Below are 23,913 nucleotides of genomic sequence, written 5' to 3'. Positions count from 1 at the left end.
TTTTTGGATAAATAAATGACAAATAAAGCATTACCATCATAGATAACGTTCGCTTATTTTTAGCCCACTTATATTTTTTCTTTCACTAGCACTCTACCACTGCATGCTTTTGAAGTAAAAATGACAGGTTTTCCTAAGAACATTTCTACTTTCTCTTGCTGCTTGTTTCCCGCATAGTCCTATCGTAGTCTGTTCAAATGTAGGGTGTTTTGTGGAGGGATGAAGATGAATTATTCCTGTTCTGCGCAAAGAAAGTTATTTTACCTGTTGCCCAAATTAAAAAGAGGCAAAGAATACTGCTTGATTCTAACCTGTCAGCAAGAGCTCAGGAGAAAGGAGTTTCCTAATGAGTTGGAGAATGCATTTCTAAAACATCTGTCGACACTCAAATCAGACTAAAGATCAGTACCAGTGTGAAACAGAGTTCATTTTTTTAAATTAACATATAATGTGTTGTTTCAGGGGTACAGATCTGTGAATCATCAGTCTTACACAATTCACAGCACTCACCATAGCACATACCCTCCCCAATATCCATCACCCATCTATCCTATCCCTACTCACCCAACCCCCAGCAACCCTCAGTTTGTTTTGTGAGATTAAGGCTCTCTTATGCTTTGTCTCCCTCCTGATTCTATCTTGAAGCAGAGTTCAATTTTGATCTCTAATTTCTCCAAAATCAGTAGGGAAGGAAAATCACAGCTAGACTGGTGGCTTTCCATTTCTTTTGGAGAATGCTCAGGTGAAGTGTTATAAACACTCTGATCTTGATATTATCTTGTATGTAATGCCCTTGTGTGTATATTTCCTAGAGGGGCTAAAGTGAAGGGAGATAAAACACTTTTGTGGTTGCCAAAATTTAGGTAAGAAGCCTGGAACTTTCTGAAAGTTGCTTGAGTAGGCTGTAGCCTTGAGTTGAATTCAAGATGAATTCTTGAATTCATCTGCAGATACTTATCAGGAGAGAAAAGAATCCATGATTGCTAAAATTGTGGCAGGCTGCATTCTGCTACAAACAGCCATGGTTGTCTCCCCTCAGTGACCATCCTGAAGGACACAACAGTTCTTATATGGATAAAAAGCACCTCAAAGGATGTCACCAAGACATGTGAGTGAGACATGATTTTTTAAAAGGTCTCTTCAAGCTTGAAACACCTAAGTAGATGTTGAACAAATATGTGCAGTGAGATTAGCGCTCCAACTCAGAAGCTACCTACAAAAAGGTAACCTGGCATCTCCCTACATTTTTAAAATTTGTGATTTTACTTATAGAATATGAAAAGCATTGCATTATCCCCCCATCTGTGGAAATGTGTGAGTTTTGTTTTCTTTTTATGGTTTGTATTTTGGGAGAATGGTTGATTTTAGGGTCAGTATTGGTTAGACTCTAAATCTGATCCCTTGGAATCAGGGCTTTCTCCTCGCATTGGCCAAAGAGTGAACAACTCTTCTGCTGGCTGTAGGAATATTAAAAGTTATTTTCTTAGATCTGGTTGATTTTAGGCAAGTGATGGAATTTTCAAACAAGCAGTGCTGAAGTGCTGTTGCCTCATATTGTCTTTGTCTTTGGAGATGGAACTGTAGATTCTTCCCAGGGATGCTTGTCTAGAGGCGTGGAAACCGACGTACATGCAGTCGAATTTCAGTATTGACTTTAGGTTAATTAGCACTATTTGAGATTGAGGAGAAGAGACTGTCAACAGAGACTCTTGAAAGTTAAAATACAAGTTTTGATTACCACTCCGTGCCTATTTTCCTGAGAGATAGCTACCGTCAGCCTGGAAAATCACAAACCCTTTTTCCTTTCTTTCTCATTTTGATTCCACATATTCCCTTTAAAAATTAACTTTTCTCTTTAATGTCCAGTTCAGGTGATCTATGACACATCCTTACTTCAAGGTTTGTCTCTCTGTAGTTCATTAGACAAAGGAGATTTCTATATCACAGGGACCTTTATTCGTTTAGGGGAAGAAAAGGCCTCCTTTAAAATAGTAAATGAGGGGATCTGTGGAAAGGCAAAGATATTTTTTTCAAGACATTTTCTGTCACTTAGATCAATGTTAAGGCCATTAATGCTTCATGTTTGGGAGTAAGAGAACAAAGGAATCATACTTGATTAGAATCCGATTTCCCATGGATTATCAAGTAGAGGCATTAGAACATCTGATTTACAGACCATTTTGTAATCATGAATTTGTGTAGCCTATTGATAAAAGAAGAGAAGTGTTGTGCTGTGATTTCCCTATCTTGTTCCAAGCCAAAGCCCTGGCCAGCTTCTTCCAGCTGTGACCTTTGAAATGGATTTTAGCACTTACTTCCAATACCAGAGTAAGAATCCAAATATCTTCAAGGACACCATGGCAGCGCAAAGTGACTGGTGACAGGGATCTATGACAGCTTTCTCTGGCCAGCATCTACTGCCCTCCCACAGAGTCAGTGCCTTCTAAGTGCACCTGCTGTGCTTTCTGCTTTCTCCCAACATAATCCTCATCTTGTTGCTTTGTAATGGTTTGGTCCTCTTCTGTCTTTTCTAGTTCCATGAGGAGAACAGCTGTAATGGCTTTGCTCAGGGCCTGGCATGCCTAGGGCATCACTTAATATGTGCCTGATTAATAAGGGGACAACAAAGAGACTGATGGAAGCAGCTTGTGAGGCACATAGACTTGAAGCGCTATACTTAGATCACTTTCAGAAGTAGAAAAGGAGAGAAAATGAAGCCTTTATACTGATACAGATTTTCTCATTCTGTGTAACAACTCCTGTAAGTTTGATTCAGTTATCTGTTTGGGAGGTAATGTGGACAGGGCCATTTGAAGTTCAGTAGAAGGTAGCCTATCAGTGAGGGCAAACTTCTATGCATGACATACACACAGATTTTGAAGAGTCTTTCTTGGATTAAACAAGAAGAAATGAGATTTTTAGGGGCGTCTGGGTGGCTCAGTGGGTTAAAGCCTCTACCTTTGGCTCAGGTCATGATATAGGGTCCTGGGATCGAGCCCCACATCGAGCCCCGCATTGGGCTGTCTGCTAGGCAGGGAGCCTGCTTCCACCTCTCTCTCTGCCTGCCTCTCTGCCTACTTGTGATCTGTTTCTGCCAAAGAAATAAATAAAATCTTAAAAAAAGAAAAAAAGACCTGATTTAAAAAAAAAATGAGATTTTTAAAAGTATCTCTTGCAATGAATTTTGGAACATTGAAAAAAAATTAACTTCAAAAAAAAAAAAAAAGTATCTCTTGCACCTAGAGCAAGCAATGTTTTAAAATATCCCCTCTGGGTCTAAGAGAAACATAGGGTTTGTTTTTAAAGTATCAAACAGAACTTATTTCTTAGACACCATTGTTTTCTCAGCCTGATCTAAAAATGTGTAGTTAGAGCAGAGTAGAAGAAATGGTTATGGGGACCAGAGTCGATAATGCAGTTGGGCTGGGAAATGCCTACAACAAAGAGAGACGTGATAAATTGCTTATCATTTGGAAATATTTTATGCTAAATTATGTTTCTAATTATATACAAATTCACTGACAACTCAAAAAAATTCATATAAATAAAATTTTGATGTACTAAAAAATTTATTATTGAAGTTCAGTCTGACATTTTGACCAATAGGGATTGGAAACTAGAAACTGAGACTTTTGTTCCAAGTTCTTTGTGGACTACAGAAAATACTCAATTCTTTGGAATTTTCAGATGACCAACTCCTCTGAAGAAAAGTGGTAAACAGCTGATCTTTATATCCAAGGTATTTTGATCAGTTTTCTAGCTCAGTACTGATCCTATTGATGAAGATCTATAAATCAGGATATATGCAACCAGTAGAAAATCTGTAATAAACACAGAGGCACTTCTCCCTTGTGCCTCAGACTTCTGCCCCTCTGATTCTTTCCCCACCTTCCATAAGATCCCAAGCCATTAGAATGCTAGTCTCCTTTCTCCTTTGCCATAGTCTTTAACAAAGCAGCACACTCAATTTTCTAATCTTGTTATTCTCTTTTGTTCCTGGGTGCTACTTTCTGACCTGATTCTCAAAATCCTTGCCTCTGCTTTGCTTTCTCTAGGCGGCTGCCCTTGCTAATTTTTTGACCTCCTCAACTGTATAAAGGTCATCTGTCTGCTGCCCTATCCAAGTTCATTTGTGCAATGAGCAAAGATGCAGACTGTTAGCTCTCTCAAATTTCTGTGTGCAAGAATGCTGGGACAGTATGCTGTCTTTAGAGTGAGACAGTGAACCAAGTAATTCCCTGGAATGTTTTCTGAGATTCCATTGTTAAACTCTAGTTTCTCATTAATGGCTCTAAATCCTCAAGATTGGAATTTTAAAATTCTTTTCTGTGCGTGTGTGTGTGTAGGGGTAGGATGGAGGCATTGGGGGTAGTTGAGGAGGCAGTGAGCACTGTTATTTGAAGGTATTTAGGCTCTGAAGCCAAAATCTAAAAATAAAGCATTTTGCTAGGAAGAAAAAAAATGGAATGTAACTCTGAGTTATTGATTTATAGTGCAGTGCAGTTTTCATTTGTGACTTGCTCAATAAAAATTTAATGAGACCTTTCCTGCACTAGCCTCTATATTAGGCACTGGGTAGTTAGACACAAAGCTTATCTGGAGGAAGCAACTGCCCCAAGACAGACAGGTTATTCTAAGTGATGCTGTGAGCTTTGTAGTGGAAATACTTGCAAAACATTACTGTAGTATAAGCATTACAAAGTACGCTTGTTGAGGGCAGAGTCTGTATCAGATTTACCTTTGTGAGTTCAGCCCCTACCTCAGTGGTTGGCACATAGTAAGTACTTGATAAATATTTAAAGATTGATTAAGTGTATGTATGAATGAGTTCTGCCCCCTCCATCTTTTTTGTCTTTGTCAACCATCTCTTATTTTGATATGTAGCTTTGTGTCTCTGAGACTGTTTTATGAATGCTTCCTTTATCTTCTATAGATCACTATTTTGCAGTTTGTTTTAAATCAATGATATTTATTGATAAATGAGTTTGTAGCCATTCAGCACCTTGGCTTGCTATAACAGAGTAAGCAGGTTGAAAACTAATTGGGATAAATAGAACAGCTTTCAGATGCCAGTGTTTTGTAGATGATTCTCATGTGAGGTTCTCATATTTGATTGGGATGACATGGGAAAAGAAAGCTCAAGAAACCAACACCTTATACTTTGTGTCCTTCTTTAAGAAGAAGCAATTAAGTTGTGCCTGGTGGCTCAGTTGGTTAAACATCTGACCCTTGGTTTTGGCTCAGGTCATGATCTAATGGGTAATGGGATGTAGTCCCATGTCCAGTCTGTGCTCAGTGGGGAGTCGGCTTGAAGATTCTCTCCCTCTGCCCTTCCCTCCACTTGTCCATGTTCTCTCTATAAAATAAATAAATAAATCTTTTTTAAAAAGCAGTAATATAAAAGAAAAAGCAACACCTACCCATTGACATTCATGCACATATAATGTGAAGCTTTGATGAAATGGCTGTGGATATTTTGGGTCAGATTTAAAAAAAAAAAAAAAAAGACAACATCCTCCTCCCATCCCTTTTTTCAGTTTTTGAAATTATAAAATGCTTCATAAATACAAAAGAAAATAGATAATATAAAACAATTACAAAATCAACCCCCCCCCCCCCATAGAAATAGCAAATGTATACTATAGTGTTATTCCATCTGACCCTGGGCCTCTTCCCTGTTGTATCTTCTGCCTCCTACACAGAAATGACCACTGTTCTGAACTAAATACCTGAGTTGTGATGTATTTATAAGTCGAAATCATACAGTAGTGAAAAAGGATGAACTCCTGACACACATCAGCTTGACTGATTCTCAAAGATACACTGTAGAGTGAAAGGCAAGCCACAGAAAAAATGTATACAATATGACAGCATTTACATTAGCTTAAATTTCAAAAGAATATAAAATGTAACAGTATGTCATCTGGAGATGTATAAACATATTGTAAAACTATAATGAAAAACAGAGTCATTTTTAAACTACATGTATATTTTTTAAAGTATATATTTTTTAAAACTTCCTTTGCTCTCTTAGAATATACTGGTGGTTACATGAGATCATATTCGTGCAAACAGGAAGAAAGTTTCATTCGTTATCCTGGCTGGCTGGATGGAATGGAATACTGACAGACCAATTAAATGAAAATTTAGTAGCTTAAGGGATTATTTTCCTGTCATTTGAATTTTCCTGCAAATTTAGGCAACATCACAGGATGTTTTTAAAGGGTACATTAATGTGCTACAGTTCTTTTTATAGAGCTACAAAACTGAAAAGGTCAATCTAAAGGCCCCATAACCCATTTTCACTTCGGCTTATTAGATTTGTGGTAAACTTCCTGGATAAGTAGTAAAGGTAACACTTAACTTGTAAGAGTGTGAGCAACATAGAGGAAATATCAGTGACTAGCATATAGGCTGGAGCAGAAAACACAGGCTATCAATTCAGTGTAAATTATCTTATAAAAATTGGGGCAAAACCAGCTAAAGTTAAATGTTTAATGTGCCAGGCTCTGTGATATGTCCTTTTCTTGTTTAATCTTTTTGATGTCCCCTCTAGGTAGGCGTTATTATCCTTGGTTATACAAATGAGGACACTGATGTTTACAGGGATTAAATTACTTGTCAAAAGTCATAAAGTTGGTACATGACAAGGCCAGGATTTTAATTCAGTTTCACTTGACTCTCACCACCTAGCTATCTCCAAAACTTAAGTTGGTTATCAAGGAGGAATAAAATGAGCTTTATTTTAGGTGTGTGTTGTGCTCTTGATTAAAATACCAAATGGAAAAATAAATGCCAATTTAGAAATATTTGTGCTTCCTGTTCAAATCTTCATGTAGATGGGAAGCTAGTATCAATTAAATAATTGTTATTTATTGGCCAAAAGGTGTAGCCCTGAGACCTAGGGACTTAGAAAAATTTTAACATGGAGTCAGAAGACTTGGGTTTGAGTTCTTCTCTGGCCATGATTAGTTGAAATGATACGACCCACTAAAACTTGCTTTATTGAGCTCTGCCTTGTTGGGGCTCATTACCTCCTTACTAGGTAAGGAGGTAATCATCCCCCTCAATCCAATAGGCAGCCATTCTAATATGTTCAATATTCATCCTTTAATTTGTAAGTGTTACAAATTTGAATTGGAATTTTGTGTGTAGTTGTTATTAGGACCCTTCACGTTTATTTTGGTTTCCTCCCTTTCAGATGGGGTCACATTTCTAGGCTCCCTTGGGATTGGGCATGGCCATGTGACTTGTTTTGACAGTGAGACATCAGTGTAATTAGTATGCATCATTTCTTAAAGGAAGACTTTGAAAGTCAGGGCGTGGGAGACTGCATTTTCCTCTTCTTACTGCAGTGACCATTGGTGATTCTGAGCACCTAATCAAGGTTTTGTTATTTTATTCTGAATTGTGTATTAGTGCCCTATTACCTAGAGGTCTTCTCATGAAGTAAGGAATCATGTACTGTCATTTGTACTGTATTTGTGTGTTTTTATTTTTATTTTTCCTTCCTGGTTGTGTTTCATTCATCTGTTATCTATGACTTTATATATATATAAACTCTGATGGAACTTCATATGGGTGTTACTTGTTAATTAGTACATTGGTCTCTCTCTCTCTCTTTCTGTCACTGCATCTGTCTCTCTCTCACACACACACTTACCTCAGGGAAAGCTGGGTCCAGAGGAGTCCTAACTCAGATCTGCACAGCACAAAGTAAGTGACTACAATTAAAGATCTCATGATGTATTTTCTATCCATCCTCAAAATACAAAAGCCTTCTGTTTCTAAGAATTTGCAAACTTCTCAGAACTTCCTCCTGTGTGTTTCCAGGATTGCATGTTTTATGGTATCTAGGAGTTATGTTTTCCTAGTATTTAATGGACTTAGCTGATTGCAGTTTGTTTTATCTGACTCATGCTTGGTCTAATTATTTTGTATTATTTCTAAAAGATTTTATTTTAAAAGTTTTTTTTTTAATTTAAAATCAACTATTTAACATATAGTGCATTATTAGTTTCAGAGGTAGAGTTCAGTGATTCATCAGTTGCATATAATACCCAGTGCTCATTACATCAAGTGCCCTCCTTCATGTCTGTCACCCAGTTACCACTTCCCCCCCTCTCCCCCATCCAGCACTCTTCAGTTTGTTTTCTGTAGTTAAGAATCTCTTATGGTTTGCCTCCCTCTCTGTTTTCATCTCATTTTATTTTTCCTTCCCTTCCCCTATGTTAATCTATTTTGTTTCTTAAATTCCACATATGAGTGAAATCATATGACTTAACTTTCTCTGACTGACTTATTTTGCTGAGCATAACACCCTCTTGTTCCATCCACATCATTGCAAATGGCAAAATTTCATTCTAAAAGATTTTATTTTTAAGTAGTCCTACACCCAAAGTGGGACTTGAACTTAAAACCCTTAGATCAATCTAAGTGTTGTATGCTCAGTTCACTGAGCCAACCAGTGCCCCTAATTTTTTTTTTCTATTGTGAACATTAGAGAAACTTATATAATCATTTTCTCTGCCATACTGTCACTACCATTATTCTTTAAATCCAATTTGCCACAAGACAGTAAAGTTTAGGTTATTATATTCAAAGTGTTTGTGGAAATAAATTCAGAGAACACTATGTACAGAGATCGGATAGATAACCTGGTACTACAATTCTTAGTTCCCTTTAGAAAAATAGTGTTTTTCTGTAATTACTCTGTTAACTCCCAGTTTGCATAAATATAATAAGCATCCTGATACCGAATTGGGTTCCAGTTTACATGCACCATTGTAGTCTGGAACAAAGAAAATCACACAGACCTCAATCCTGCCATTAGGAGATTTCAAGTAAAATGAATAAGCTACTTCTCTAATCTCCCCCCTAAGTGTCTTGTAGTGGTTTTGTCATACTGTTCTTTTGTTGGCTTAAGTCTGCAAGAACTTGGGACACTCTTCCCCAGCTTCATTGGCCTCTTGCTGTCCTGGTTGTTTTCGTTTCTGTCTTGTAGCTCCTGTTCTGCCACTTCTCTTCTTAGGCCCATCTTCCTCCACATGGACATTGGTTTGGGTAATTACATTGCATAATTTCTCCCAAGGCAGTATCATCCATTTCCAGGGCTCCAAAGATATGTGTAAATGACGTGCAGGTGCCTATTTTTTTCCTCTCATCCGAGATCCATTCTTCAATAGCCACTTGTGTACATGGCATTTCCATCAGGATGATTCAAAGAGAATTGAAACTAATATGTCTAAAACTGAATTCATGATGGTGCCTCCATGTCTTTCTGTAGCTGGGGGAAAGTCAGGGAGAATTCTTTTGGGTGTGTCTTCTCCCCTGGTTTCCATGGTTTGTGTGGTGCAACTGGCTCCCTTCAGATGGTCACCAGATCCCTAAAGAAAATGCTTTCTGAGCCTGGAAAGGAATGAAACAGAAGATCAGATGCCTTTGGTACCTGTCTTACATATTCTCACTGACCCCAAAAGTCACAGAAGAAGGTTCCTATATATGTCAGGACTTCCTCTGTCTCTCTGTCTGAGAGCTTTCTTTACATCCAAAGGTATGCTCAGTAGTACTGCAGGAAATTGGGAGGGCTGGTGATTTACTACCTCAGGAGCAACCCTCGATCAATAAGAACTGGAATTGTTATGAATATCCCAGCTTCCTCACCTCTTGGGAGAAGAATCTTGAGGTGTGTTTTTTACATTCTCCCAGACACTCCCAGCAGGCATGGACCCCATTGTCCATAGTAATAACCCACCATTATTCTACTAGTTCCTCTCCCACTTTTCCACTCCCTCCCTGTGCATATTGGTATCACCTCCAGAATAAGTGATTTTCACAAAATTATTTTCTCAGGATGTGCTTTTGGGAAAACTCAGGCTAAAGTATTCAGTATCATAGGGAACTAACAGCCCACTGCGATGGTGTCCTACTTCCTTTCCCTTCAGTTAACATGCACTGACTAAATTTCCTATGGATGAGATCACTGAGCACCCTTACACTGCCTTTTGGGCAAAGCCTAATGGAAAAAGAACACCAAAGTGAGTTGGTGGATTTACCCACTACATATGAGTGTCTTGGCACTGGGTATAATCAAAAGTAAAGGAACCTTGAGAAGATAAGTCGAGTGCCAGCTCCTGGCCATCTCTATTACATAGTACTTTTCTAGTGCAGTGTTTCCTGGTAGAAATTTCTCCAGTAATGGAAATGTTCTGTATCTGCCCTGGCCAGTTTGTTAGCCAGTGGCTACATGTGACTAATGAGCACTTGAAATGAGACTAGTATGACTGAAGAACTGAATTTTACATTCTGTGTAATTTTAATCAATTCAAATGTGGCTGGTGTATGTCTACTGTAATGGAAAATGCAGTTCTAGAACTCCTTATCTAAGTGAGTGGTGGTGATACCTTCCATTGTATATTTTGTACATCAGATAAATAAGAGTCCATTCTAACATTTCCTGTCCCTCACATTCAAAATACAATTTGCCACAAGGTCTTGTTAATAGCCACTAATCATCTTTAATTCCTTGGCTTCTTTCTATGGCCCCTACCACCACTGGAAAACCAAACTACCATTTTCTGTTACTTTGACTACTGCTGGAATGCCTTCTAGTTTTTCTTCCCTATATTCATTCGCAACTTCCTTTAATCTACTCATTGCCTGATAGCTTGGCAAAATACAAATTATCATCACCAGGTTAAAACACTTTAATGTTTTTTAATCTGTTTTAGATAAAATCCCTGCACTCTCAACATGGCTTACAGAAGCCTTATGTGGCCCTTTCTACCTTTCTTCTATTTTCCCTTTCTCAGGAGACATTCCTCATGAAGCAAAATACCAAGAGCATCAACATTTTTATTTACTTAATAATTAATCTACTAGGATGCCATGTTTTTCATAGGAAAAAATGATCTCACATGTGTGTACCTTTAGGTACCTATTTTAAGAGTATTAATATTTTCAGAAAAATCATCTATGCCAGTGAAGGATTTTTTTTTTTTTGTATATGCTAATAGAACAAAGCTCTGGCAACCTAATGTGATGGTGGTAGGTGAGAAGATATTTATGCAAATAGAAGTAAAATGAAAACTTTTGGAAAATAAGTGGGTTCAGAAGGGAATGAGAAAGACAGGAACTGAAAATGAGATAGGCAAAATTTGAGATACTGAAGGAATCAATTTTTCTAATAATTCTTAAGAATTATTCCCATTATTATTCTCATTTGGGAATTCCCTGAATTCCCAAATGAGATAGAGGAGGTTCTGGGATGGGTAAAGTTTGAAAGATGCTTGTTAGAGCCTTAGCTCAGGTATGTGGAGTTGTGCTGTCAGCAGTACAGAGAGAAAAGGCTTGTCAAAGGATTTAATCTAGAGAGTAGTAGCTATGAAAGCGTTTCTTCCTGAATTTAAGGGAGTTGACCTGAGGTCATGTTAGAAATAGATCTATGTATCTATCTATATCTATAGATATATATTTAAATTATATATAATTTATGTAGAAATTTATTATATATTTAGTTATATTTATATTATATATAACATATAGAAATATTAAGCATATTGATATATTTATAATGTTTAATTACCATATAGATTTAACAAATCTATCTGTCATTTATCTATGTTTCATTGGAAAGATAAAAGAGAAATGAAGAGGAAAAAATAGATCTGATGAGAAAGAAAAAGTATTACAGAGAAAGGCAATAGAGGATTAAGTCTTTTGACCAGAAGGAAAATAAAATAGGAAAACAAAGATGATCTAGAAAAGACAGAGTAGGGGGCGCCTGGGTGGCTCAGTGGGTTAAGCCTCTGCCTTCAGCTCAGGTCATGATCCCAGGGTCCTAGGATCGAGCCCCGCATCAGGCTCTCTGCTCCTCGGGGAGTCTGCTTTCTCCTCTCTCCTTCTGCCCACCTCTCTGCCTACTTGTGATCTCTGTCTGTCAAATAAATAAATAAAATCTTTAAAAAAAAAAAAAAAGAAAAGAAAAGACAGAGTAAAAGTAAATTGAGTTGAATTACACAAATAGGCTTATGGCTTATATGTATATATTTATTTTTATTTGACCTCTATACTGTTTGAACTCCAAAATCCCAGCATAGTGAAAATCACTGGTACACAGGATGCTCAGCGTACACATGTAATCCTGCAGGAGGCGCTGTGGGAAAACACCAGGAAATGCTTTTATGAGAGGAGAGGAGGTAATGCTCAGGGAAAAGTCCCCTGACAACCTAACCAGAAACTACTAAGCATTTCCTGGAGAGACAAGATGAGGAGGTAGTCTTTTCAGTACTTCTCCCCATACGCATACTCTAACCCTCACCAGTCGCCCACCCTCCTGACGCCATGACCTGAGTTTCCATCTGGCACACAGTTCCCCTCAGAACATTTACTTCTGTGCCTTTTCCTCATGGCCTTTCAGGGGAATGACTTCTGATTAATAATTAAATCATGGAGGAATTTATTTAATCATTTAATAATCTATAATGATTGATTAATTTTCATACTTTTAGCAGTGCATTTTTCTACTACGTTCTAGAGAAATTCTATTTAAAGAGAGACGTCTTGGAGACATTTATGTCTTAACCCCATGAAAAGAATCAACAGAGAGCAGATCTCTGAACCAGGGGTGTCGGTGTTGAGATAGGGAAGTCAGGAGGTCTTTACACACCTAATCACATGTGTATCCCTCTCGTGAGAACAAAAACCAGCTGGAATCACACAGCTCACTGTCACTTTATTAGCAGGACACTGCTATTCCAAGAAATTCTTGCTTAGGAAGAAAAAGTTAAAAATAACTTAATTAGTTATCTCAAGAATTTATGGAACATCCATTTTGGGTTTTTTTTTTTGGATAATGGACCATGCAGCCAACCTCCTTAGCCGTCTCCATACTAGGTCTCTCTGTGAGATTCAGCTAATAACTGGCCACTCTTCAAGACTCCCTTCGAAATCTCACCTCGTTCCACCTATCCTAACAACTTTGTCATGAACTTTGCTCAATCCCAGTCAAGGTCCCTCTCTCTCACTTCCCGCAATGAGGAATTCACTTTAAACCACACCCCAAACCTCCTAAGTATCTTATTTTCCTGCTTCCCTCTAGTATGCTACTAAGACTCTCTCAGGGTAGTAGTCCTTCCTGCAGGAACCAATAAACTTGTCTTTGCTTCAGCCACAGGTTCTTTGGGGTGGTATTTTCAGGGACTATGTAGTTAACACACTGGTGCCGGTGGGTTTTATAAATAGTGTTTGCACAAGTGTCACACAGTAGATGCTGTTTGGATATGATGTGGACTTTCTTAATGGAAAGGTCTGATGTTTAAAGATGCTTGTGGACTTCCCAGTACAGGATCTGCCATTAGAATACCAACATCTCTGCTTGGCAACTGTCTTAGGAGTCAGCAAAGAGCAGCCCTCTGGTACTTCCCCATGGCCCATGACCTTGTCATAATGGAAGCTTTGAGGCATTAGAACTCTGTTTTACTGCCATTTAATCCATTAAGGTCTATCTCCAGAAGAGAACTATATAAGTTCATACAGAAATGATAAAGCATATTGGGTATTTTTGAAGGGTGAAAAATGTGTTAAAACACCAAATGTTTATGCATTCATTTGTTTAAAATTAGCACTTGGAGTAATGACTTCAAAGAAAGCATAGAATAATTAGAAAATTCACTCACGCTCATTAGGATGTTTAGAGAGTTGCAATTAATGATTGCAAAGAGAATCATACTCACATAAGTATCATTCTACTGCAAAGCATGAATGGTTTCCTGAGAGCAGAGGAAAGTTTATTTAACTTTTTGGGATGGCCAGTCCTCCATAATCAAAATGTGGCCTGCCAAGTTAGCAACTTTCACTCTTTATTACATGAATACTTCTATCTCTACTGATTTAATTTTGAAAAATGCACTTACTGCTGATTTGAAAATGCCCCATGCTTGCTTCTATCAGATTTGGTGATGTAGCTAGAAACCAAGGGACCACTGATTGTAAGTGGTATTGAAAACAGATTTGTAATTTTGACTTAGATTGCAAGATGGAACAGAGGCTTTTCTTAACTCATTCTACTAGAACCTGGCCAAGTCCTCCTCAATGAACTCTTCCTTTGTTAAAGTGATATTATCTGTAATAAAAATTCCTATTTATAGCATTAATAGATGGACATTAAAAATGGCAGATAGAATTTATTAAGTCTTCACTAAGTGTTTGGGGGACCCTGTGCTAAGGCTTTCACTGCATACTCAATTTTCATCTTTGCAACACGCCTGTGAGGTGTGTGCTGTTATCATCACCATCACACTTAATGACTGACTGAGGCTTTAAAAATTAAATAACCTGCCCAAAGTCACATGGCTAGTAAGTGGCCATGTAGGGCTCACCTCAGTGTTGCTAGACCACAAAGTCCTTCCTTGTTCCCATCATGCCACATTGTGAGATGCCATTCTCTGAAGAGTGAGGATTTATCTCATATTGTAGTTCCCTTAGAGTAAGTACCTCTGTACATGTATTACACAAAATATAGTAATGTCTTGATTGATTCAAAAAGCTATTAAGTGACATGAACAGATGGCCGCTGAAAAAATGCTGGAGAGGATCACAGATAATTCAGTGAAAATGCTTTTTATTTCCTCTCAAAAGTGCAAGCTGACTTAGGTGGTTTATCACTTACAAAAACCAATGTGGCCAAGTTTCTTTCATTCATTTAATAAACTTTTATTCACTGTATGTTTACTGTGGGCTAGACACTGTGCCAAATGCCCTGTAGGCAGAGTGGAGAAAAACCACAGTCATCACTTTCAAGACCAATGGGAGAGACTGAGAGAGATGAGGAATTTAACAATTAAAACACGGTGTGATAAAAACAAAGTAAAAAGTCTAGAAATAGAACTATGTAGCGATTCAATAAGGAAAGGACAGTCTTTTCAACTGAAGGCATTAAAACAATTGAATATCCACTGGCACAAAAATGAACCTCAACCTAAAACTCACACCTTACACAGTAATTAACTCTAAATGTAACATGTAAATGTGTAAAGCTTTTAGAAGAAAACATAGAAAATACTCTTGACTGAGGGTTTAGCAAAGAGTTTGTATGTGACACCAGAAGCCCAGTCAATAAAACAAAATCCATAAATTAGACTTTATGAAAATGACAAACTTTTGCTCTGAGAAAGATTCTTTTAAGAGAATGAAAGGGAGATATTTTAAGAGAATGATAGAAATATTTGCTAATCACATTATCTGATAAAGGACTTGTAGTCAGAATATATGAAGAACTGTCTGGGGGCACCTGGGTGGCTCAGTCAGTTAAACATTTGCCTTGGGTTCAGGTCATCATCTCAGAGTCCTGGGATTGAGCTCCACATTGGGCTCCCTGCCCAGGGGGAGCCTGCTTCTCCCTCTCTTTCTTGCTCTTGCTCTTTCTCCCCATCTGTCACTATCTCTGTCTCTCTCTGTCAAATAAATAAAATCTTAAAAAATAATAAGTATTAGAAAAAAGAGAAAAAAAAAAAAGCACTGTCTAAACTCAATAATGAGAAAACAACCCAGTCAAAAAATGGGCAAAAAATCTTGACCTTCACTAGAGAGGATATACAGATAGCCAGTAATCTCCTCAGCCTCATTAGCCATTAGACTACTTAAAGCCATAATTAGGTATCACCACACACCTATAATAAAAGCTAAAATAAATACCAACTTCAAGTTTTGGTGAGGGTTCAGAGCAACTGGATCTCTCATACATTGCTGGTGATAATGCAAAATAAAGCATCTGCCCTGCAACAAAGTTTGTCAGTTTTTAATAAAGCTATATTTACTATATGGCTACTCCCCCTGCCCACCTCTGATCCAGCCTCATTGGCCTCTTTGCTGCTCCTTTACCACATGAGGCAGCATCCAGTTCCAAGTTCTCATTAGCTGTTCCCTCTGCCTAGCATCTTCTTCTCCCTTGTCTGCATAGCTCACTCCCTCCTCTCCTCCAAGTATCTGTTCAGCTCTCTGCTCTTACTGGGGCCACCCAAAAGACTTTAAAATTATAGTTAATTCCAGCTAGCCTCTCCTATCTCTCTTCCCCAGTTTATTTTTTTCCCCTAGTCCTTGTTACCTTCTACATTAGCACATTTTATATCATCTATCTATCTATCCATCTATATCTTTTTTTCTTCCACTACATTATAAGCTCCATGAGGACAGAAATGTATGTCTACCATTTTGTTTTCTTCACTGCTTTATCCCTAACACTTGGAATCCTTTTTTTCTTTTAACAAACTTATCTGAGACCCTGTATTCATTTCCTATTGCTGCTGTAACAAATGACAGCAAATAAATTACACAGATTTATCTTACTGGTTCTGGAAGGGAAGATAATCCAACATTGGTCTTACAGAGCTAAAATCTAGATCTAGAAGCCAATAGGCTGCATTCCTTTTGGAGGCTCTGGGGACGGAGTCCATTTCTTTGCCTTTCTCAGCACCTTGAGTCTGCCTGTATTCCATGTTACATGTCCCCCTCCTCCATCTCCAAAGTGCATCACTCCTTCTTTGGCTGTCATGGTCTTATCTCCTATCTCTTTGTGACCCTGGTTTAGAATCCTTGTGATCCCATTACATTGTGATTACATTGGGCACATCTCCATGATGCAGGGGAATGTTTACATTTCAAGATCTTTAACTTAATCATATCTAGATTTTTTTTTTCCTATATGGCATAACATATGCACAGATTCTGGGGATTAGAACATAGACATCTTTGGTGGAGGCATTATTTTACCAGAGGGCCTATTATTTGTTAGGGCCTATTGTATGTCTGGTATAGGCCAGTCAACAGTAAATAAATCAAAAATAAACAAGATAATTTTAGCTATTAATAAAGGCAATACAGAAAATGAAGTAGGGTGATCTAATAAGCTATTAATAAAGGCAATACAGAAAATGAAGTAGGGTCATCTAATAATCTAATGTATAGAGAACAACTGCAGGGATAGGAATGGAAACCTCTGAAGATGAAAATTTGAGAGAGAAAAAAATGATGAAAAAGAACCAACCACCATGATCTGAGAGAAGATCACCTCAGGGAGGGAAGAGCAAATGCAAAGCAGGGAGCTTGTGTCTTGTGGCACGGGTGCATACCAGCATGGGAGGACTGAGATTGGGAAAGTACACGGAATCAAATTATCCAGCTCTTCTGGGCCTCACGAGGGGCTCTGATTGTATTTGGAGGTTGATGGTAAGCCCTTAGAGGGCTTTTGAAAGGGGAGTGATCTATACTGATTTATATTCTTAAAAGATGACCATAGCTATGGAAAATGGATTACGGGAGGCAAGAATGGATGTAGAAGACCTGTTATAAAGCTACCACTGATGGTAGTCCAGGTAGAAGGTCACAGTTTCGTAGATAAGGGTGTAAGCCATGGAAGTACACACACACACACACACACACACACACACACACACACACACATACCTGGATGTATTTAGCATGTATTTCATAGGTAACACCTATATCTATACCTACGATAGAATTATTTGCCTGTGAGAACAAAAGATTATTCTAAGAATTTTGGCCTGAGAAGTGGTGTCTATAACAATGCTATTTACTACGGGAATTTAAAGAGTGGATTTGTGGGGGGGATGCTGAGGGTTCTGTTATAAACCACCCAAAGGGCCATGTGGGGAGGACTTTAGCTACATCCATCTGAGGCCCAAAGGAGCAGCCAGGGCTGGAGCATTTGGGAGTATAATGTAGCTTAGATGGCACTTAAAGGCATGGGAGTGGATAAGATCATTTAGAGAGAGAACAGGGGTAAAGTGATTATGGCAAGCTCCAGATAGCAGTAATAATAATAGTAAATTCTTAAATAACACTGGGTTTGCCAAGCCCTGTACTTTGATCTTTACATATATTAGTATATTTAATCCTTGCAACAACTCAGTGAGGCCATTTCTATTAACATACTCTATTTTGTAGTTGAGAATACTGAGGTAAAGAGTTCTGAAGGTCATACAGCTAACTAATAGGACAAACTGGGATTCAGACTCAGGAAGTCTAATATGACAGTCTGTGGTCTCAAACATTGAGTATATACAATGTTTCCATCTTAAGTAGAGTCTGGATGTGAAGCAGGAGAGTGAGTTTCTTCTTGTCTTGCAGAGTTGAAGAAGGACTCTCAAGGACAAAGGAGAGTGAGCAAAGCGATGGAGTTTATTAAGCAAGGACACAGAAAAAGCTCTCAGGAGTGAGAGGGGTCCTGACCTGATTGCCAATGAGGGCTTTTCATCTCTGGCCTTTCATTAGGTCTTTACCAGGAAACTGGTTGGTGGTTGTTAGGTCATTGGTCTGGAAGTAGACATGATGCGCAGACACTGTATGAGAGTTTTTGTTTCTGGGACATCGATGATCTATAGATAGGCATTGATAGTTCTGGTTAATCTTTACAGTGAAATTTTCTTCTGAGGCCTGGCCAGTTTTTACGACTACTTTTATTTTCTGTGTTCACAATGTAATTATTAGAAAAAACATTTTAACCCTAGTAATTAGGATAGGATGGTCTAAATTTTCCTGATCTCTGTATTTGTTCTGTCTCAGTGTCTTTATATCTGAAATACCCTCAGAACCTAGGCAGGGACCTCCTATAGGTATAGGCCTATAGACCTGCCTATACCTGAGCCCTATCCCTATTCATATGAATGTAAGATTATGGACTAAGTTGTTATAGTCTACACTTGCTCAGTGATCTATTCTCTGAAGCAACTACTCTGATGCAGATTGGACCTGGAGTTGGCAGTCAGCAAAATTCAGTGGTGAGAGAGTCCACTTCCACAAAAATATGTTCTTTCCTTTCTTTTTTTTTTTTTTAAGATTTTATTTATTTTAAGGAGAGAGAGTGTGAGCAGGGAGAGAGGCAGAGGGAGTGGGTGAGAATCTTAGGCAAACTCCCAGCTGAGCACGGAGCCTCGTGACTGGGACGGGAGAGAGGGGATTGATCTAATGACCCTGAGATCATGACCTGAGCTGAAACCAAGACTTAGCTGGCAGAGCCAGCCAGGCATCCCTGTTCTTTCTTTTCAATGTGCTCTAACTTTACATTTTTAAAGAACTTTTTCATCACTAGAACCAAAGTTCTTTATGCTGTGATGCGGTGGGATTTGATAAAATACATTATACATGTTTTTTATAAATAGACTTCCCAACAACTCCTAGGAAATTCTGTGGTTCCCTGAACCATTGCTTGATAATCTGTTCAGTTACATGACAAACAACCCTCTTTGAAACGATAAAGTATTTGGAATCAATTCCTAAGATGAATCACATTTTAATAATTACATAAGATTACTCATAAATTCAAGGGAGTTAGATTTGAAAAACTAAATAAAAATCAAATAAACCCAACTTATATTTTGCTTACAGCATGTTCTTATATACACCCACAACATGTTTCTTTTGTGAACACTCGACCTGAAGATACACTGAAGGGAAATTTCCATTTCTGTGACTTTGTCAGTGACACCGTCTGGGTAGTGATACGCAACGTTCTTATTTCACTGTGTGGGACACAGCAGAGTTTGCTGGTTAACTGACTAATGTATGTCTGTTCAAGACATGTTCGAGACCAGTGTCTAAAGAGTGAGTCAAAGGGCAGATGTCCCAAGAGAACCACTGACAAGTCGGAGTCTCCAGGGTCTCAGGATAAGGGCAGTTTTGATGATAAAGCTGCCTATGATTCAATATGTCCTTCGTGGGTAGTGATTCACCAAAGTCATTCACTGATAGTTGATTGAACACCTACTATGTGCAAAGTGCTAGGGTGGTAATAATGAGAGAGGCAAATGAGGATTATTTGCATGAACCTCATGGACTAGTAGGAAAAACAGACAAATGACTAGTAAAAGTTAAGTGTAAGGAGAGAAGACGATTCTGTGGGGGAGGAGGTGGATGAAGAAATTTTGCTAGCTGGCTCTCACTGCTTTGAGGATCTGGCTTTGATATGTTTATAGGATCTTGGCAAAATACTTGAAAATTATTTTCGGTGTTAGTGTTGATCAGAGGATTAGATTGATTTGAATTCAGTTCTCTGGAATCCTTAAGAATCACAAGCCCACAATCATAAAAATCTTACCTGTAGCCCATATACTAAGCTACAGGTAAGAGTTTTAAGATGGGAGATAATACTGGTATTTTTGTTTGTTTTCTCTAAGGTTTCCTACTCCTTTGATCTATGGACATCTAAAGAGATGCTAATTTTAAACCCTTCAAAAATTGCTTTCTATCTCTTCTCCTGAATTCCACTAAAAATAAACGGGGCAGGTGTTCTACTTAAGAGGAGGCTATTTTTTGGGTTTAGAGGAAGACACCCAACTGTGGGTACTGGGGAATTTGTTAATTACTTAGTTCATTTTTTCATTTGCATTCACTAAGGGCTGGAATGCATTAAACATTATGCTAGGAGCTCTAGGTTCCAGACCATTGTATGAAGAAAAATGGTCCCCAAAGATTTCCACATCCTAATTCCAGAAACTGATAACTATGTTAGGTTTCATGGAAAAAGGGAATATAAACTGCAGGTGGAATTAAGGTTGCCAAACAGGGGCTCCTGGTGGCTCAGTCCATTTATTGTCTGCCTTTGGCTCAGGTCATGATCCTGGGGTTCTGGGATGGAGCCCCACATGGGGCTCAGGCTCCATGCTTAGTGGGGAGTCTGCTTCTCTCTCTCTCTCTCCCTCTACCCTTCCTCTCCCCGCCCCATCTCCTGTTTGTGCTCTCTCTCTTGCTCTCACTTTTCCCCTCTCTCTTTCTCTCAAATAAATAAATAAAATCTTTAAAAAAATTTTTTTTTAAGTTGGCCAATCCGCTGATGTGAAGTGGGGAGAGGGTCTTGGATTATCCAGGTGAGCTTAATGTAATTACAGGGTGCTTATTAGTGGAAGAGGGTGGCAAAAGAAGGAGAATGAGAGAGATGGCAGCATGCGTAGATTTCATTCTAGCATTGTTGCCTTCAAAGATGGAAGAATGAGGCCATGAGCCGAAGAGTGTAAGTGGTCTTTAGAACTGAATAAGATAAGGAAAGGGATTCTCACCTGGAACCTCTGGAAAGCAACATCATCCTGTTGACACTAGTTTCAGCCCAGTGAAACTGATTTGTGTTTTTGACCTCCAGAACTGTAAGATAATACAATTGTGTTAAGTCATTAAGTGTGTGTTAATTACAATAGCAATCTATTGCTCAGACCACAGATGGTTCCTGTCCTCAAAAACAGACTGGTGAAGATGTCAAGAGTTCAAAGAAGTACTCTTACAACTAGCAAAATTGAGTGTTGCCCAGGGCTGACACTGAAATAAGGCTAGTAGAAAGGATAAAATACCCTCTTTACTGGGCACTAATAGAGAATTGAGGCCATAGCTTTTTTTACTGGCCATATCATCATTTTGGCCAACAACAGATAGGATAATGCTTTGTGGGCATTTCCAGGGAGAGCTGAGGAATTTGCCAGAGATATTAGCAGGTGGACTCACAGTGTGTTGAAGAGGTAGAGGTAGGGATGCTGACTACGTTTAAAAGAATCTAAGATGATTACATTTTAAATACCACCTGTGCAATGACTTCCAAGACTTACATCTTATATTTCTCTCAGATCTAACTATATACCCTAGACCTCCCCTTGAGTATCTTGATTGGCCAACCCCAAACTTTTTTTCTTCTCCCTCAGTTTGTTCTATGAAATATTTGTCCTTTCAGTACATGGCACCTCTACTTCTCTAGGACAAAAATCTTGGAAATGCCTTTGACTTCGTTTTAGCTCTCACCCTGTATCTTTTTCATCTGGAACCCAGTTAGCTTTACTTTTCAGTGTATTTACACTATAAACACTCCTCAGAACTAACTCTGCTGCATTCCTAGTCTTAGCCACTTTCACTATTAAAAAATAGTAGCCTCAGATAGATCTGTGTCTTCCATCCTTTTCCACATGTAGTCTTTTCTTAACCATAGAATTCAGAATAGTCTTTGAGAAATGCAAATCATTATTTTCCAACAATGTCCAATCTCACTCAGAGCAAAAACCAAAATCAAATTAGTCCTAGGGAATCTATCCAAGAGTTTTAAAGTTGTGTTCACATGACAACTGCACACAGGTGTTTGCAGCAGCATTATTCATATGAGCCAAAAAGTTGAAATGACACAAATGTTTATTAACTTAAAAGTGGTTAAGTAAGATGTCATATATCCACACAATAGAGTGCCCTTTAGCAATATGAAGAAACAAAGGAGTAGAACCTGTTAAGAAATGCATGAATCTGATAAACAGTAAGCAAAGTGAAAGAGGCTAGTCTGAAAAGATCACGTGTTTTTATTCTATTTATATGCCATACCTCAAATAGGCAAATCTATAAAAATGAAAGTACATTATCGGTTGCCAGGGAAGAGGATAAGGGAAGAGGGGAACAACTACTAAAGAATATGGGCTTTCTTGTGGGGTGATGAAAATATTCTGGCAGTAAATGGTAAATGGTTGCCTGGCTTTGTGCATACACTAAAAACTCCTGACCTATACTTGGAGGACGGTGTTGTATCTGAACACCACTGGGATTCTACCAAGAAGGGAGATGTTGAAAAGATGAACAAAAATGTCTACTTCATCCCTCTAGGCCTTTGAGTGGCTAACTCTGTCTCAGTCTTCTCTACCTGGAGTTAGTTCTGATACAAGCTTCAGCCAACATCTCAGCATGAACCAGTGGCTGTGGTCAGGTACATGCTGTCAGTGCAACTTACCCCTGGGGACACTAACCTTGACCACCTGGGGACACTAACCTTGACCACCTGGGGACACTAACCTTGACCACACTAACCTTGACCACTGTGTGGGTTGGGCTTTTCCAATGCCTCCAGCGGGTCCAGATTAGAATCTTGGGAGGATTGAAAGCACTGAAAACATTTGAAGACCCATCTCCTCTTTATATGAATTTAAAAGAATAAATTACCATATTGAAAAAAATAAGCCCTGAGGTTTTCCATAATGACTACATTTTGTTAGAATTTTCTTTTCTGAAGCTATAAAATTAATTCCTGAAACAACTTCTGGTGCTTCTGCCTTGTTGGTGTCCTAGGTATAAGCTTTATCTGTCTCTCTGTTGTCCCAATAAAGGTTCCTCTGGGACAGAGGAACAGTTCTCACTGTGAATCTCATTTGAGACACATTCTCACTTTCTCTTTCAATCCCTGTTTTTTCTGAAAGGAGGGCCTGGTAGGTCTTTGTTAGTTTTCTTTCTTTTTCCTCACTCAGTTACATATAAATGTAAGGATACCTTGCATTTAAGTGAAATAAGTATTTTTATTTCTATAAGCATGTATTCCTATTGTATTTAAGTGGAATATCTATGCTAGAAGTAAGAAAAGTAGCTACAAAGGTCAATAAAGTTTTGCCCTTAGAGACCTTAGAGTCTGTGGGAAGTACTCCCTCAACCTAACCCAAATGCATGAATCATTGCGTCCTGGTCACATAGCAGATGACTTGTGTTTTTGGATTAGGAGCTAGCTGGGAAACCCCCAAATGACATCCCCACCTTCTAAATTTGACCTTGTTGAAATAGAGGCTGGGTAATTTTTAATGCTTATTAGAATCAGCCGTATGTTAGAATAACTACAGTGAGTAGGAACTAGAGTAGGTGACAGGAAACTCAGAGAGTAAGTGTAATTAAGTACTGAAAGTCATGCAGCTGGTAAGGGTTCATCCTGTTGGCTGGGCTTGGAGAGTCTTGAATTCACTAGTTGGCTTAGGTTTTTCTCACTTCAGGTTAACATAAAATCCTGATACTTTTTGGACTGCTAGGTCCAAGGATAAAAGAATTCTTTCTCTGCCCTAAAGGACTCTTTCATCTTGATAAGGATTTACTCTTAAAGAGATGTTGAGAAAATTTAGAAGG

Source organism: Mustela nivalis (genome assembly GCF_964662115.1).
Source record: "Mustela nivalis genome assembly, chromosome: 3".
In the NCBI taxonomy this organism is placed as follows: Eukaryota; Metazoa; Chordata; class Mammalia; order Carnivora; family Mustelidae; genus Mustela; species Mustela nivalis.
The sequence above is the reverse complement of the archived record's forward strand: the minus strand, read 5'-3'. Positions refer to the sequence as shown.